The sequence below is a fragment of the Cherax quadricarinatus genome, chromosome 47, assembly GCF_038502225.1.
Source record: "Cherax quadricarinatus isolate ZL_2023a chromosome 47, ASM3850222v1, whole genome shotgun sequence".
NCBI lineage: Eukaryota > Metazoa > Arthropoda > Malacostraca > Decapoda > Parastacidae > Cherax > Cherax quadricarinatus.
In genome coordinates this window covers 24,308,400-24,327,744 of record NC_091338.1, presented here as the reverse complement: position 1 = coordinate 24,327,744, position 19,345 = coordinate 24,308,400, and the positions used below count along the sequence as shown (strand labels likewise).

Below are 19,345 nucleotides of genomic sequence, written 5' to 3'. Positions count from 1 at the left end.
TCAGCCCTTTCTGCTTCAATCTCTTGCTACCCCTACCCCCGTACTATCCCCTGCCCTGCTGTTTTCTGTAACCTACTGATCATCCCTCCTCCCTTCTGCCATCCAATACCCTCGCTTCCTTCCCTACCCTGCAGCGCTGTATAGCCCTTGTGGCTTAGCGCTTCTTTTTGATTATAATAATAATAATATAGTTTTGTTTCACATTATTTGCAGTATTTTTTCTTTACGTTGGTGAGCGGTTCTTGATCTGAACTTATCTTCTAATTGCTTGGATAGAATCTAACTTTCATTTCACAGGTGCCATATGACCCCTGCGGTTTTAGATCTTTTCTCAGGCTAACATAATAATTGTGAACGTCATCAGTCATCAATGTCTGTTGCATCGAATAATATAGATGAAATTTTTCATGGGTTTAGGCTCTGTAGGCACAAATTTTGTTGAATTTTGTGCAATGGATAGAAAAGGCATCTTCCGATTGGAGTCAAACTTTTAGTGCTGATATTTTCCTCAAGGTAAGCAATCTCTTGATGCTTAATTGTGTGAGTTATAAAGTTAAATATTGTTAGTAAAACTGGTTGTGAAATAATGGAAAAATATTATTTGTAATGAGAAATACTACGTCAGTGTTTAACTTTGGTTATCGTAGGTTAAATCAACATAATGTACTTTTATGTGCTCTCAAGACCATTCTCAAAAATTTATATGTTATGTATATTATGCTTCCTAAAAACCTTCTTACTTACTGTACTTACTTAAAACAGTTTGCAATGATTTTTGGAAGAAATTAGAAAAATTTAAATACTGCTTTTCATGCTATAATTTCTGAGTGTCTCATCTGATAGCTTCAGTTCTTTTTTTCTGATAACTATAATAAAATTTCTGAGTGGCTTCAAGCTTAATTTCGCTTTCACAATATTATCACATTGAAAGCATAATTTTGTGTGATGCCGGTGAAATGCTCTTAATCCAATGAACTAGAGCTGGCCTCTTTTTCCTAAGATCAAGCCTAATTACTGCTACTCAGACGTTGTAAGACACAATAAAATGATCGCTTCCTCAATAATATAATAAATTAATAATAAACCATAAATAGCGTCTACTTTCTCTGGCTTCATTATTTTATCGTCTATCTGTGATCACATCTTGTCATACATTTGCCTTTTCTCCTTTTCATGTCTTATATTATGAAATATTTCGATGAAATGATGAACATTAACGTATAAACCGTGTGCAAACTAATCAAAACAAGTTCCTCTCTCGTGGCTAAGTTTTGTATAGTTGAGTAACTGGCAAGTGTTTATAGTTTGTTTGGCTAAGTCGCAGAGTATTAGTGTTGGCTGTCAGTAATATTGTTATGTTTATGTATGTTTGACCTACCTATGAAGGTATTATGTATACAAAATTTTAAATAGAATATAAAAACGATGATAAAACAAGTGCTTCACTTGGGAAAGTTTGGCGCCGTGAAGTTCCACCTTCGCAGCTTGCGTGTAACAACGCTATTTCTCCCCTCATCTCTAAATCCTTCACCATTGAGGAGTTACTTGCTTTTCTCGTTGCTACTTTTTATTCTCTGCAACCGTCGCTATTCTCATCAGCTTCTCGGTTTAGTAAAAAAAGTACTGAGCCCAGACTACATCTTATACAATTACAGCGTGAAGGCGAGACAGTGTGAGGGCAAGTTTTTTCGGCCAACCTGGTTCCATGGGTCAATATTGCTCGGTGCGGAGGTAACTGGGTCACCGTATTGGTCGCATCCCTTAAAGACTTTGTTTTCCATTGTATTTTCTGCAGTCTTTATCCATATTAAATGCTACTACATTCTATAAAAGCGTACCCAATACTTCCCTTCATCGGCTCTCTCCTTTATGTAGGTTTATATATTAGTGACACTTCTCTATGCGCCAAATAATTGGAAGTATTGTAAACAGTGTATAATGTAACGTGTAAAAACACGTATTAGATCCTCTTTGCAACAGAAATATAAATATGTTACAGTTAAGTAAAAAATGTTTCAGAGAAACGCAAGACACATTTATGGTTCATTTTTAATGACACTATTCCAGAATATTCACATCAATATACAAAGTTCAAGATAAACATCTTAAGCAAGATTCAGGTGCTTATAATAATTTATGTGAATATAATAATAATTCTGCGAATACTAATAACCGGGATATGACACACACAACTTAATATTCCTTCCTTAACCCATCACCTCACGTCTCGTGACTCAGGCAGATGACATGGTCACCCTGGAACACCCGTCTTATATTTGATGAAGACTTTCTTACGGCTACTAACCTTGGGGAGATAACCCAGGATCACCAATGAAAGGTAAATTAAACTATTTTTAGGTCCTACCCCAGGATGATACCCATAGAAGGCATTTCTTCCCTGCTTGGCAAAAGAGGCAGCAGGCGTTAGTATACATTCCCATACGTCGTCACTGCGCTACGAAGCACCCACAGTGCAAAGTTTGGCTGACAGCCAAGAGCAACCTGGTTCTTTTCCCGGACAATTCGAGACGTATGGGTAAGTTTTCTTACATCGACAGTTGTTGCTTACTTTCGGGAAAATAGGTACATGTGTTATTCAGCTCTTGTGAGTCGCACCCTGGAAAGAGGATCTAATTAACGAACAAAAATAAGTCTTAACTAGGGTTCCTTCAAGTGGATTTTACCTTGAAGCTGATGAAGAGCTCTTAATCCAAGAAACTGGATCTACCCTCCTTTGGATCAAGCAACTGATACCTCACATAACCTAGGCTTTTCTCTTCTCAATGAACATCATAATCATTATTTCACCAAGGGTTAACAATTCACAGGAGTTATTACTAGTGATAACGTACAGTATATTACTGAGGAAAGTTGTGCTTACTTACCAGTATATTACTGAGTAAAGTTGTGATGGCGTACCAGTATATTTATGGGGAAGATAAAGCCATCATATGTTACTGAGGAAGATAGGACCCACGTAAATTACTGAGGAAAATAAAACGTAGAGATGATGGTAGGGTCTATTTATATTTCTAAGAAAGCCAAGGGCCTATTACTGAGGTAAACAGGGTCTACGTTTATTAATGAGGAAAGAGAGCTTACGTGTATAAAGCCTATCATGACTCACAAGTAGGCCTACAAAAAATGCCAAGCTCGTTCATGACGGTGTTTAGAATCAATGATGGTAACTATTACTGCACTGTCCCACACAGGTTAGTAAATATATAAATTTTATGGTATTTAATATACGTTATATGCTTTAAATAATGTAATACTTGTTTTATCTATTATATCATTAATTTGTCATACTTAAAAATACAGTAATTCTGAGTATATCGCTTCAATTTAATTTTGGCAGAGTGTCAGTACCGGTATAATTACCAGTCACCTATCATCGGTATTAGTATTCTTTATATAGTGTAACTTATTGTGTAGTGTGACTTATTATGTGGAACGTGTTATGTAGCGTGACTTATTATGTAATGTGACTTATGTAATGTGACATTGTTTATTATGACTGATTTCGTAGTGTTACTCATTATGTTGCGTCACTTTATGACCAGGTGTTATGCAGGTTTCTGCATTAATGTGAAGTTTATTAAATAAGGTGTTTATTGTGAAATAAATAAGGTTGTCAATTTGTGGGCGCTTTCACAGTGTGACTATTGCAGCAGTGTAACTAATGTAGCAGTGTGACTATTGCAGCAGTGTAACTAATGTAGCAGTGTGACTATTGCAGCAGTGTAACTAATGTAGCAGTGTGACTATTGCAGCAGTGTAACTAATGTAGCAGTGTGACTATTCCAGCAGTGTAGCTAATGTAGCAGTGTGACTACTGCAGCAGTGTAACTAATGTAGCAGTGTGACTATTGCAGCAGTGTAACTAATGTAGCAGTGTGACTATTGCAACAGTGTAGCTAATGTAGCAGTGTGACTATTGCAGCAGTGTAACTAATGTAGCAGTGTGACTATCTTAGCAGTGTGACTATCTTAGCAGTGTGATTATTGTGGTAGCGTCTCAGGGCAGAGCCGCTGGGCAGTGTGCTGGAGGGAGGTTGCAGAAATGTTGTGTGCTGTGTGTTTTGTTGTGATCCTCAGCCTGTAAGTTGTGTTTTGGTTTGTTTTACGTTCAAAAGAGCACTGGGAGGTGCCTGGTGTGTGTTTTTTTTTTGTGTGTGTGTCGGCTTAACGTGAGTAGTGGAGAGGACAGTAATATTTGCATTTTTACCAGCAGGCAGAAAGCCGGCAGGTATATATGGCGATCCATTAGACACTATTAATAATGTTAAATCTTCCTGTGGCGTAGCTATGATTTGTGGGTTTATCCCTCGGTTTTGATGGTAACAATAATGATGTGGCTTGACTTTAGGCAGCTTGTGGGAGTCTTCTGGTGCATAGTGTTTTTGCAGTGTTTTATATATGCTTATTTTAATAAAGATGAGTGTATCTGCCCTTCCTGGTAATCCAACAAATTACTAGTTGTTAGGTAAGACACATATGCAACAGTTAGGTATCTTTATTATGAAACGTTTCGCCTACACAGTAGGCTTCTTCAGTCAAGTACAGAAAAGTTGATAGATGCATAAGATACTTGAAGACGATGTAATCAGTCCATCACCCTTAAAGTTTTGAGGTGGTCAGACTGAGGGACTGACCACCTCAAAACTTTAAGGGTGATGGACTGATTACATCGTCTTCAAGTATCTTCTGCTTCTATCAACTTTTCTGTACTTGACTGAAGAAGCCTACTGTGTAGGCGAAACGTTTCATAATAAAGATACCTAACTGTTGCATATGTGTCTTACCTAACAACCTGTCGGTATTTTATACCATTTTAATGTTCAAATTACTAGTTACCTGTTTAACATTGTGTCGTTTACGAAGCATGAAAGATTAGCGGCTTATTTTTCATGTAACTATACATACACCAAGACAAGCTATATTTAACCCCTCCCTACTACCTCCCTCCCCCATGTATACTTGGGAACACCAGGTGTTTAGTGACAACGGTTTTGAGACCCAGAATGTGCTGTGACTTGGAATCTACTGAGACCAGGAATGTGCGCGAATTAAAGTATTATTTTCTTATTATTATTTTTATTATAGTTATTAGTTTTGATATTTAATATACATTTAGAAAAATAGTGAATAATATTTATATTATTGCATTATAAAATATTTTCTTATTTAAATATCGATATTAAATGCTTTATATACAAGTTTATGAATGAATTACAACTATCTATCAGCGGATATGATATTCCTTCACTACTGTGTGGTTTTTGTCATTACATATATAAAGGTTGAGCTCAGCGAAGGTCTGGTCAACACGCGCAGAACTCACCGTATGCAACTGACAATAATGAAAGATAAATAAGTCAGTATCCTCTCATGGCACCTATGATCATGGCTGGGAAGACATGTTCTGAGATTGCGCATCAACAAAGCTACTAACCAATGGCTGAAGCCAAAGGTGACACTTCTGACAACCGGCCAACCAGGGTAGCTCTTACAGCCAACTAAACACCGTTTCTGGCTACACAGAGGACCAATGAGGGTAAAGCTTGTGTGTTGCTTGTGTATGTGTGAATGATAAAGGAACTGCAGGTGGGCAAGTTAGATCAATGGACCCAAGACCCTCACAGCGGTAACACTAAGCAATTTCCAGTGACCCAACCACAACACCATCCACCACTGAGCCTTCCACTTCCTAGTAAGTGTTAACTGCTGAGATTAGATTATTAGTCATAAAGTCTATTGGCTATTTCTAGGTTATTAAAGGTGCATTTCACCACTACACCAACATCAAGGTTCCAATGATCCCTAAGATTTGGTTTGCAGTAAACACTGAGTACACTTAGAAAATTCATTAATCTTCATTTTTGGGAATTCACTATTACTGATGTTTGTGTTCTGATGGACATTGGGTTTAATAACTGAAGTGCAGTCGATAGAATTTAAACCTAGCAAACTAATTAGTTGCAAACATGCGATTTACACTGTATCTGTCACCGCTTTTATTTTCTGGAGCAGTGTATAGATTGTCAAATTGTTCCGATACCTGCCAGTGTGTTCCGATACCTGCCAGTGTGTTCCGATACCTACCAGTGTGTTCCGATACCTGCCAGTGTGTTCCGATACCTGCCAGTGTGTTCCGATACCTGCCAGTGTGTTCCGATACCTGCCAGTGTGTTCAGATACTAACAGAGTATTCAGATATATGTCAGGATGTTCAGATACCTGCACGAGTGTTCAAATACCTACTAGGTTATTCCTATATTGTCAGTCATCAGATTCCTTCCAAGGTGTTCACATGCCTATCATAATGCTCGGGTACCTGCCAGTGTGTTCAGTTACCTGTCAAGGTCTTCAGACACATGCCAGTGTGCAGATTTCTGTCAGTGTTCCGATGCATGTTAGGGTATTTAGATACCTGCTAGGTCTTAATGAACACCTTAGAAACTAGGGTTTTCATATATTGTTAGTGATTAGATTCCTTCCAGGATGTTCAGACACCTGCCACAGCTTTCAAGTACCTGCCAAGATGCGTATTCGGAGAGCTGCTGGGGAGATCAAGTGCCTACCAGGGTGCTCACCTAGCTTAGACATCTGTAAGGGTGTTCATTTACCTACCAGGGTGTTCTGATACCTGCAAGGAAGTTTAGATATTGACTTTGATGTTTGAATATTGACCTTTGTATTCAACATAGCAGAGTGCTCGGATACTGACTTGTGTTCAGATACTGAGTACGATGTTCACTTATAGGAAAGGATGCTATTATACTATTCAGGGTGTTCAGATACTGGCTAAAGTGTTCAAATGCTGGCCAAGTTCAAATGCTGGCTAAGGTGTTCAAATGCTTTCCAAGCTGTTCAAATCCTGCCCAAGGTGTTCAAATACTGGCCAGAGTGTTCAAGTACTGCCCAGGTTGTTTAAATGCTGGCCATGGTATTCAAGTACAGGCCAAGGTATTCAAATACAGGCCAAGGAATTCAAATACAGGCCAAGGTGTTCAGATGCTGGCCAGGCTGTTCTAATACTGGCCAGGATGTTCAGAAAGTATCAGGTACATGTATCAGATACATGTATCAGATACATGTGCCAGGTACATGTACCAGGTACATGTATCAGATACATGTATCAGATACATGTATCAGATACATGTGCCAGGTACATGTACCAGGTACATGTATCAGGTACATGTATCAGATACATGTATCAGGTACATGTATCAGGTACATGTATCAGGTACATGTATCAGATACATGTATCAGATACATGTGCCAGGTACATGTATCAGGTACATGTACCAGGTACATGTATCAGGTACATGTACCAGGTACATGTACCAGGTACATGATCAGGCACATGTATCAGGTCCGTGTATCAGGTCCATGTGTCAGGTCCGTGTGTCAGGTCCATGTATCAGGTCCATGTGTCAGGTCCGTGTGCCAGGCACGTGTGTCAGGTCCGTGTGCCAGGCACGTGTCAGGTCCGTGTGCCAGGCAGGTTTGTCAGGTCCGTGTGCCAGGCACGTGTGTCAGGTCCGTGTGCCAGGCACGTGTGTCAGGTCCGTGTGCCAGGCACGTGTGCCAGGTCCGTGTGCCAGGCACGTGTGTCAGGTCCGTGTGCCAGGCAGGTGAGTCAGGTCCGTGTGCCAGGCAGGTGTGTGAGGTCCGTGTGCCAGGCAGGTGTGTGAGGTCCGTGTGCCAGGCAGGTGTGTGAGGTCCGTGTGCCAGGCAGGTGTGTGAGGTCCGTGTGCCAGGCAGGTGTCAGGTCCGTGTGCCAGGCACGTGTGTCAGGTCCGTGTGCCAGGAACATGTCAGGTCGCTGTATCAGGTCCGTGTATCAGGCACATGTATCAGGTTCGTGTATCAGGTCCGTGTATCAGGTCCATGTGTCAGGTCCGTGTATCAGGTCCATGTGTCAGGTCCATGTGTCAGGTCCGTGTGCCAGGCACGTGTCAGGTCCGTGTGCCAGGGACGTGTCAGGTCCGTGTGCCAGGCAGGTGTGTCAGGTCAGTGTGCCAGGCACGTGTGTCAGGTCCGTGTGCCAGGCACATGTGTCAGGTCCGTGTGCCAGGCACATGTGTCAGGTCCGTGTGCCAGGCACGTGTGCCAGGTCCGTGTGCCAGGCACGTGTGTCAGGTCCGTGTGCCAGGAACATGTCAGGTCCGTGTATCAGGTCCGTGTATCAGGTACGTGTATCAGGTCCGTGTATCAGGTCCATGTGTCAGGTCCGTGTATCAGGTCCATGTGTCAGGTCCATGTATCAGGTACATGTGTCAGGTCCGTGTGCCAAGCACGTGTGTTAGGTCCGTGTGCCAGACACGTGTGTCAGGTCCGTGTGCCAGACACGTGTGTCAGGTCCGTGTGCCAGGTACGTGTGTCAGGTCCGTGTGCCTGGCACGTGTCAGGTTCCTGTGCCAGTCACGTGTGTCAGGTCCGTGTGCCAGTCACGTGTGTCAGGTCCCTGTGTCAGGCACGTGTGTCAGGTCCCTGTGCCAGGCACGTGTGTCAGGTCCCTGTGCCAGGCACGTGTATCAGCTCCGTGTGCCAGGCACGTGTATCAGGTCCGTGTGCCGGGCACGTGTGTCAGGTTCGTGTGCCAGGCACGTGTGTCAGGTTCGTGTGCCAGCCACGTGTCAGGTCCGTGTGCCAGGCACGTGTCAGGTACGTGTGTCTGGTCCGTGTGCCAGGCACGTGTGTCAGATCCGTGTGCCAGGCACGTGTCAGGTCCGTGTTCCAGTCACGTGTGTCAGGTCCGTGTGCCAGTCACGTGTGTCAGGTCCCTGTGCCAGGCACGTGTCAGGTCTCTATGACATGCACGTGTGTCAGGTCCCTGTGCCAGGCACGTGTGTCAGGTCCCTGTGCCAGGCACGTGTGTCAGGTTCCTGTGCCAGGCACGTGTATCAGGTCCGTGTATCAGGTCCGTGTATCAGGTACATGTATCAGGTACATTTATCAGGTACATGTATCAGGTACATGTATCAGGTACATTTATCAGGTCCGTGTATCAGGTACATATATCAGGTCCGTGTATCAGGTACATGTATCAGGTACATGTATCAGGTACATGTATCAGGTCCGTGTATTAGGTACATGTATCAGGTACATGTATATTCTTCAGAAGATGGCAGGTTTTTCTTGTGTTCTTGGTTCATTAAAGTTCTGCTTCAACACTTCACTAACTTCAAGTTGTCTATAATTCCTGAAAGTGATCAGTGGTCATAACTTTGTCAACATTCACTTAGTAATAAAAAATTCTAGGTTTATATACACTAAATGCACAAAGCGATACACCTAGTATATAAAATTAGGAAATAAATTTTAAATTTATCCTGGAGAGGGTTTCGGGGGTCAACGCCCCCACGGCTCGGTCTGAGACTAGGTTTCGTGACGGATCAGAGTCTGATCCACGCACGTAAACTGACGTACGGACCACATCACCGCTTCTCAAGTACTGACTATAGGTGCCTGTCCCGTGCCTTCTTCAAGACAGCCTGGGGTTTATTGGTAATCCCCCTTATGTGTGCTGGGAGGCAGTTGAACAGTATTGGGCCCCTGACACTTATTGTGTTGTCTCTCAATGTACTTGTGGCGCCCTTGCTTCGCATTGGGGGAATGTTGCAACTCCTGCCGAGTTTTTTGCTTTCATAGGCAGTGTGCAAGTGTGGTACTAATCCCTGTAGGATTTTCCAAGTATATATTATCATGTATCTCTCTCGCCTGCGTTCCAGGGAATTCAAATCAAGGGCCTTCAACCGTTCCCAGTAATTGAGGTGCTTTATCGTACTTGTGTGTGCCATAAAAGTTCTTTGTACACTCTCCAGGTCAGCAGTTTCGCCTGCCTTGAAGGGATCAATCAGTGTACAGCGGTACAACCAGTTAAAAAATCAGATTAGTTGTTTTATGTTTCCAAAGAATGACTACTTAGCTTGATTTAAAATATCTTTTCCTTTTCACTTGGCCTCTGTGTGCTGAAAATTTAACTTTTCTGCTCTTTTTGAAATTTGTACATCAGTTCTTCATGTACTTGAGGGATAATGAGAGGTTGTTGAGGTGGTTTGGTCATTTAAAAAGGGTGGAGAAAAATAGAATGACTTGGAGGTGTATAAATCCGTAGTGGAGTGGAGGAGGGGTAGGGGTCGCCCTAGGAAAGGATAGAGTGAGGTGGGTCAAAGAGTTTTTGTGTGCAAGGGGCTTAGACATGCAGCAGGCATGTGAGAGCGTGTTAGATAGGAGTCAATGGAGACGAATGGTTTTTGTGACCTGACGAACTGTTGGAGCGTGAGCAGAGTAATATTTTATGAAGGGATTCAGGGAAACCGGTTAGCAGGACTTGAGTCCTGGAGGTGAGAAGTAGAATGCCTTCACTTGAAGGAAGGGTTTGGAATATTGGCTGTTTGGAGGGACATCTAAACTGTCTTATCTGAGCGACTCTGCAAAGACAGTGATTGTATGAATGTTGATGAAAATGTTTCTTTTTTTTTTTTTTTTTTTTGAGTCGCCCTGCCTCGTTAGAATACGGCTTGTTAAAAAAAAATATATATATATATATATATATATATATATATATATATATATATATATATATATATATATATATATATATATATATATATATATATATATATGTCGTGCCGAATATGTAAAACTGGTCAATTAGCAAGAACTCATTTAAAATTAAGTCCTTTCTAAAATTTTCTCTTATACGTTTAAAGACATATTTTTTTCATTAATGTTGATGTAAAAATTTATAATTTTGCACCAAAAGGAACTTAGAAAACTTACCTAACCTTATTATAACAAGCGCAATTTATTTTACCCTAACCCAACTAGATATATTTTAGATTTGTTTACAGTAATTTAATACTAAACAAACACAGTGAAATATATTTTTTTCGTTAGGTTCTGAATGATTTTGGCGAAATTATTGCATACACAAATTTTCACTTGTCCTATATGGCAAGATGAGCGTTGCTATTTAAGCCAAGAACGCAAGTTCTGCCTATTCGGCACGACATATATATATATATATATATATATATATATATATATATATATATATATATATATATATAAATATATATATATATATATATATATATATATATATATATATATATATATATATATATATATATATATATATATATAATTTATCTAGTTCCTTTAGTTGAGATTATGTTAGTGATAGCCGAGTTTCTGTAAATATCGCAGTTCACTCTTATAGTTATAAGCAAAAAGTGTGAGAGAAAATGCGGGTAGACTCGTGAAGCTAACACTGCCTAAGTAAGAGTAATCTGGGGAACGAACGTCTCACCGTTACATAATCTCAGAGTACTTTCCATTATGTCTACTTTCTTAACCTAACAGATGTGGCCTTTGAACAGTGAGCGAAACGTGCTGAGGTCTACCACTAACCTGTCCCATAAGCTGCCACTTATCGTGGAATACCATTGCATCCGTCCATCATGCTCTGGCTACTGTGCTAAGCGGAAAGGAGTTTTTTGGACAAAGAGCGAAACGTGTTCTTACATTACTGAACTGATATATTAAAGAGTGAAAACACGTTGCAAGTCTTCAAATATATATCTATTTTTTGTATCCTGAATCTAGCAAGTTTGTAGACGGAATATATTTCTTTAAAACAAACTGATCACCAGGATCATTCCTCCAGTGTCCCTTTCACAAACTGAAATTTTCTGGAGAGTCGAATAATGCTGATAAAGTAATTAAAAGTTCTCAGATTTGAGGAAAGCAATTTTCTTTTGCATTTTTTAAATTTATTTCTTCTTTAATAAACGTCCTGTCTCTCATATATACCCTAAACTATGCATGAGATGCTATATACCCGAAGTGGCGTGGCAATGTTTACTGGGGCAATGTAGAACTGATCTCAAGATTTTCTTCAGAGTCTCGGATGTCTCTTAACTATGAATCACAACCAAATGTTTCTTTTCGTTCTTTCTTACACAAAAAATACACTGTCAGTAAACTTTCGTACATCAGTTGATGCAGTATTATATGGTACAACTTGATAGTGGGTTCTCAGTCTGTCTAACGCGTCGGTCTGGAGTTTTATGACTCTCTGATCGCGGGTTCGAACCCCGCCCGTCGTATGGCTTGTATAAAAAATATGCATTACTATTCTCGCTTGCGCTGATATAGTCAGCAACTGCTGCTGGTGGAAGCATTGTTTAAGGAAAATTAACTTATTTATAGATATTTATTCCACTCTCTCATTTACGATAATGTTATGATGCTCCAAAAAATATGCAAATTCTTAAGAGGCAATATCATAGTTTGCTCATTTTCTGTTAAAATAATTTTCCTTAAATATATCCTAGCTTGGCATCAGTGTAGACCTGGGCAATCTTATGACAAAATGCCTCGGCTCTCTCTACTACTAATTTTGCTTCTAAATAACAGAGACACAATACCGTGACTGGAACAACACACAAATAACCCGCACATACTGCCTCCTTCTCTTTCTGTTTGTGTGACTTTGTAAATGGTCCAAGTCAAACCGAAACGTCGTCGTAAGCTCCACCTATGTACGGGTTATTTGTGTATTTTACTACTAGTTCGTGTTCAGTCATCATAGTTACTATCTGGTTGTACATAAGTTGTCACCATTTGCACGAGATGATGAGCTGTTTTATGCAAGATTACTATGAGTTTAAAAGGATCAAAGGTCTGGTACTTTTCTATAGAGAAAAGTTCCAGTATCTTTCTCGCCTGCGTTCCAGGGAGTACAAACCAAGGACTTCAATCTTTCCCAGTAATACGGATGCTTTATCGTACTCATACATACCTTGAAAGTTCTCTGTATATTCTCACTATCCATACTATTATTTTCCTAGCAGATTTAGTAGATACATTGTTGTGATCTTTAAAAGTGAGATTCTCTGACATTCACTCCCAGGAACTTCATAGTAGTTTTTCACTCCATTGTGTGGCTAGAATTTGTTTTATACTCCGATACAGTTTTAATTTCCTCGAATTTTCCATAGTAGAGCACTTTAAATTTATCTTCGCTGATCTTCATATTGTTTTCTGCGGCCCACTTAAAGACGTCCGCTTGGACGTACAGAATGAATTGTTGAAGCTAAGGTATTGTGACTTGTATATATATTTTTTAATGGTGTTGATAACTTATGCATGTGAAGATATATCTCTTGTGTTTGTTTTTACACAGCATCACTGATGAGACAACACCCGTTCAGACCCACGGAAGTGGAAGAACGAGCCAGGTTTGTCTGCATGTGGGTCGATGGGATGTCTGTCCGCACGATCGCTCAGCAGACAGGAGCGAGCCTGACGACCGTCTACCGCTGGATCAGACGGTGGCAACGAGAAGGATGCGTGGAGAACAGAGCTCGTAGCGGCAGGCCTCGGCTCTCCCTTCGCAAAGGGAACCACCATCCTAGCCGGCAAGCCGTCAGTCATCCTACTTATTCACTTCACGACCCCCGTCCCTGCCAATCCTGCTACACACCGAATCCAGATCTCCATTACCAGGATGGAGTAAACCGCTGCCTGAACCCATATATAGATCCTCTGAATAATTTTATAATTAATCAAGAGTTTCGATTTCCTCTGGGGCATTCTGCTGCCTGCTCAGCTTTCAAAGGTTTTGTGCCAGTCAATGAGCATGCTAACCAGGACTCGTGTAGCATGAGCATGTTATGGCTTCCAAAAGAGCCACAATACCTCACTTACTGATGAAGATAAAAACACAACTACACTAAATAATTTCTTATCGATGTGCTCTGAATGCTGAATGTAAAGAATTACTATTAAGATTACTTCACCTACCTTTATATTGAAGTAGCCAAGCTGTCGTACCTGCATACCATATCACGTTTCCCCATTAATATTAAATAACAATGATAATTCTAATAATAATAGCTACACATTATCTTTTTTCTTGTCTGCTTTGATAAATTCACGAAGCCGTGTATAATGGGGCTTTATGCTTAAATATTTTAGTCGACTTTCGTACAAATATTTATGAAAACTTTTTTTTTTTGTTGTTGCCTCAATTCTATGATGGCAGTGTTATATATCGGCAAATAAAACATGCATTTTTCTTGCCAATAACCTTAACTCTGGTTTGTTGTTCCCAGTCGTCTTAACTATGGTCAGGTGCACAGTACCTCTGTAGTTCTGGTATTAACCATGCTCTGGTACGCAGTACCTCTGTAGTTCCTGTATTATACGTCTCTTTCACTGGGTTCATCAGAAAAGACTTTTTTAATATAGAGAAAGACATGCATTACCGTATAGCCTCTTTAAAGGGGGCTGTTTGTCGTGGTAAAAAGGCTCTTGATCTAAGGAATTGGACCTTTTGGTCCTCTTCCTCAGACCGAGCCTAATTATCTCCCAAACCGTCCTTCCTATCCCATCCTCCTCGTCTCCCCTTCTTTTCCCTTTCCTTCCCCCTTCCATTTCTCCATTTTCCCCGTCCCATTTGTAGCCTCTGGGGTCCTCCCCTCTGGCAGTATTATTTCTAGGTAGGTGAAACTGTGCCAGCGTTCATCCCGCTCCGTGGGGTCCCTCGGGAGTGGTGTAGTTTGCTGTGGAATCTGGATCATCTAGAGGATCCATGCTCCCTTACCGGATTTCCAGGTGGGGGGTGGGGGGGTCTGGCAGGTGATAGGTGTATCTCCAGAGGCTGCCTGTCGGCTCTGGGAGGTGGCAGCCGAAGGAGGTATGCTTTGTGGCTGGTATCAGACAGCCCTCTCCTTTGTCTGCCGAGGCGACTCGGTGGATGTGAAGGCTACTATCCCGGATCGCTGATTTACTGACATGAAGGGTAGGGTATGGCACGGGTTCCACGTTGTATCTGCACTGCTGGCGGTCTTGAGGTCCTCTTGGATGACAGGGGGAACTTAGGGCCCTTTCATACCTTCTAGTAACTGTACCTCCACTGTCCCTCGCCTTTCTTTTTCCCCGCCAGTGTCAGGTCTATCTTAATGCACTTGAAATCCTTTGTCTTAAGGAGAGCGAAAGCCTTATGCAATGGCTGTCTCTCGGCTGCGCCTTCAGGGAATTCTTCCTCGTGTTCCTTATTCTCGAGTAGCTAGGAGACGTCCAACGTTGGTGGTCCCACCGCTTACCAGCTCCTCCAGTGCCGTGTCTTCCGGGGTTACCCCCGTCTCTAATTCTTTTGCGGTTTTACCCTCTGAAACCCCCTCCTCCTTACCTCTTTCTACATTTACTTGTTCTTCATCTCGCCCGCTAGTTTCTTAGTCTGCGAGGCTCGCACGCCTGCACCTTCTTCGCGCCTATCACCTGGGATGTTGAACCTGTCTCCTAAACCCAAGTCTCTTCGCATTCCTCCGGTGCTTATAATTCCCCAACAGTTTTCCTTTCTGGCTTCGGTGCCTAGTTCTCACCCCCTTTCTAACTCTCACACGAAGGTGGAGGTTCACTCCCCTCGTGTGAGGGGGTGAACCTCCCTGTGGAGATGCACTGTCCCCGCCAGTGCATCTCCCCAGGTTCATACTCTCCTCCTCTCTCAGACCTCTTTGGTTCCTTCCATATTCTCCCTGATCTCTTCTTGCTCTACCTCACCTGTTTCTGAAGTCATGGTATCGGCATTTTCCTTGTACGATGAAACACTTGATGCTATCTCCGACTATATTGCAGAGAAAGAACACTCAATAGACACCGGTGCGCCTCCTTATGCCTCCTCTTATTTTTCACAACCCTCGCAGCAATCTTTCCCTTCACAGCCTTCCTCCTTGCTTACACGCTTTCCGTTGCCTCTACACGTTGACTTCACTGACCCTACTAGCCCGTAGATTTTATCGCTTCTCATTGTTGGCATACCTATCTTTGTGAATAATGACTTATTTACAGTGGAATATTCGAGGCCTCAGGGGTAATCAGGGAGAGCTCCAGGTGTTCCTCTCCCAGTTTTCCCAGTATGTGTCGGGGTACAGGATCCTTAAGTTCTGTCAGCGGTTATCCATCCTGTTACGGGCTATGTGCTGTTGCATTCTTCTGATCCCTTTCCTGATGAAACTTTTAATGAGAGTGCGCTTCTTGTGTACGTTGGTAAACCGTTTCAACAGGTCTTTGTTCTTTGTGAAATCTTACTCAGCCCTGTAACAACTTCAGATAGTATTACCAAGGCTGGCTCCTCCTCAGGAAAATTAATGAATAGAAAAAGAAATAATTCACAAAGATAAACACTTTATTATTTAGTAATGCGAAGATAAAACGTTGAAACATGAAGGTGTATCCTACTTGAAAGAAAAATGAAATGGAAAAATAACAGTTGAATTCATCGCTAATGTGTACAAGTAAAATGGGGTGTCTGGTTGATGTTGACACCGTCTTGTAGAAATTGTAGCCGTTAATGATGGGGGGGGGGGGTCACAGGTGTTGAGTGACAACCCAACGACTAGTTCTTCACAGAGTCTATAGCCTTGAATAGTCCGTCCAGATGGTAGGCACGCAGGTTCTTCACTACAAAGATGAGGGGTAGGGCCCGGTGCTCAACTACAATTAATCAGGTAGGTAGATCAAAAAGTGACGTCTCAGGACCTTTTTCAGTCCGTCTCCTTCAACACTTTTCGTTGGTTGGCAAATAACCCGAGCTGTCATTCCAAGCTGGAAAGAGAGACAGGTTACCCATTGCTTAAGAAATCACTCTCCATGATAAGTGTAAGATACTTAAAAAAGGTGGTGATTATCTAAAAGTCTCATGTGGAACTTAAAACTGAAAGGACTAAGTTTATTATGGGTCAAAAGTGAAGTTTTCAACCAATATAACCACTAGAATAGGAGCAGAGGCTTTTACTTAGTTGTGCTGGGAGCTGTGAGTCGAGTGATTACTGTTTGGCCGGAGCCCCACACGTCACCTTTCGGGGTGGGGAGAAAAGGGGGGGGGGAGATAGCGGGAGCTAGACTGACCCTACCTTAACAAGCAGCTGGCAATCAAACTATCGTTACCATATACTCGCTCGCTACTCCTATCTGTTGCATTCTTCTGATCCCTTTCCAGATGAAACTTATAATGAGAGTGCGCTTCTTGTGCACGTTGGTATACCGTTTCAACAGGTCTTTGTTCTTAAGTCACATGTGCAACATCTTAGTATCTTTATTGTAGACGTTTCGCTATCCAGTGGCTTTATCAGGACATAATTTGAAGACAGTTGAACTATATACAGAAAATGAGGTAATAAGTCCCTCAGCCTTGGAGTGGGTGCAAAGAGCAACGTCGTCGTGGATGTTCTGAAGCAGAGGCACTACTACGGTGCTCTTTGCACCAACTCCTACAAAAGTAAAAGACTGGGCAGGCAGTGCAAAATACCCCCAATGAAAAAGTAGGGGCGCCATTGGTACAATAAGAGAAAACATCATAAGTGTCCGGGGTCCAAGAGTGTTCAACAGCTTCTCACCATGTATAAGGAGAATTACTAATAGGCCCCTGGCTGCCTTCAAGAGGGAGCTGGACAGATACTTAAAGTAGGTGCCGGATCAGCAGTAACAAACTGGTTGATCAGGCTCTGATCTACTGGGAGGCCTGGTCGTGGACCGGGCCGTCGGGGCGTTGATTCCCAGAATACTCTCCAGGTAGACTCCAGGTAACTCCAAGGCTGAGGGACTTATTATCTCATCTTCTGTATATAGTTCTACTGTTTTCAAATTATGTCCTGGAATTTGTATTGATAAAGCCACCGGATGGCGAAACGTCTACAATAAAGATACCCAGATGTTGCACATGTCTTAATTTCATCTTGTTGGTACTGTATACCATTCTTGTACAACAAGTCTTTGTTCGTTCTCTGCTGCATTATACAGCAATCCGTAGTTATTTGCACAGGTGGTATACAGTCTGCTCTCTATATATCTCCCCTTCCCGTGCATTCTGTATCTCGGATGTTGCATTCTTGATCTCTTCTCTGCCGCCGCCCATCTTGTTAGGTGATTTTAACACTCGCCTTCATCTTTGGGGAGGGTCCCACTGTGACTCGTGGTGATCAGTTGGAGACTTCTTTCTTCTCATCCTCTTCATGTTTTAAATACTGGTGCTCCCACCTATTTTGACTCTCGCACTCTCTTGCATTGATCTTTCTATCTGTTCCCCCTCGAGGAAGGTTCCTTGATGTTGGTGAGGGGCTCTTGATTTAGGGAATTGGATCTGTGCTCCAGTTCCCCGAATTAAGCCTGAATGCCTTCCACGTATCCCCCCCCCCAGGCGCTGTATAATCCTCCGGGTTTAGCGCTTCCCCCTTGATTATAATAATAATAATCTATCTGTTCCACATCAATTGCCCTTGATTACACTTGGTCTGTTTCCCGGATTTGCACGACAGTGATCACTTTCCTATTATTCTTACTTCTACTACACATTCCCGACCATCTTGTAGCCCCCGTTGGGAATTTGAACGAGCAAATTGGGACTTGTACTCTCATCTTACCACTTTATATAAGGACCCTTCTTCGTCCTCTATTGACGAGCTAGTGCACCAGTTTTTGACCTTAGTTTTGACTGCAGCGTCACGTTCTTTTACCTCAGGCAGGCATTTTTAGACATGCGTGCCTTGGCGGTCTCCTGTGCATGCTCGTTCAGTGCGTTTGAAACATGCTGCATGGGGCCATTATCGATATAATCAGACCTCAGATCGTCTTTTGGATTTTAAGCCAGCAAGGGCAGTCGCTCGCCGCGTCATACGCAACGCTAAGCGCACTTGTTGGCAAGACTACGTTTCTACTGTTACCTCGACCTTCCATATGTGTGCGGATTGGAAGAAGGTACGGAAGTTGTGAGGCAAGTACGCTCCGAACCCGGCTCCCGTTTTCCAGGTTACTGGTTTTAGTGTTGTGGAACCTCTTGAGGTTGCCATGGGAATCGGAAACTATCTTGTCTCTTTCTCTCAAGGGATTCACCCCTGTTCCTCGTTTTTTAAGTATGCCAGGGAGCAATCGCCCTTGGATTTCTCTTCTAATGGGATGGAGCCATATAACGTACCTTTCACTCTCCTAGAGCTAGAGTCCATGCTTTCTGCTTGCTGGTCATCGGCAGCTGGGCCAGATAATATTTATATCCGCATGCTACAGTATTCGCATTTTACAGCCCTTGCAGTCCTTCTGCGCCTTTTCAATCTTGTTTGGGCGCGAGGTGTTCTCCCTCAACAATGGAAATCTGCCATTGTACTACCGTTTCGCAAACCAGGCACCTCGGGGCTTGATACCTCTCACTATCGTCCCATTGCTCTGACCAGTGTAGTCTGTAAGGTGATGGAATCATTAGTGAATAGACGTCTGATGTGGTATTTAGGGACTCGCAATAGTTTTTCTCCTCACCAATATGGCCGCTCTT

The 19,345-nt window shown here is 42.3% G+C and overlaps 1 long non-coding RNA gene across 1 annotated transcript; it reads left to right on the top strand.

Annotated features, from left to right (window-relative positions):
- Positions 1-3,825: 3,825 nt before the first annotated feature.
- Positions 3,826-14,486, top strand: LOC128696456 (uncharacterized). The gene is made up of 3 exons (XR_011393219.1): positions 3,826-4,101; positions 5,303-5,713; positions 13,205-14,486. It is a non-coding gene; the product is annotated as an uncharacterized lncRNA (long non-coding RNA).
- The last annotated feature ends 4,859 nt before the right edge of the window (positions 14,487-19,345 follow it).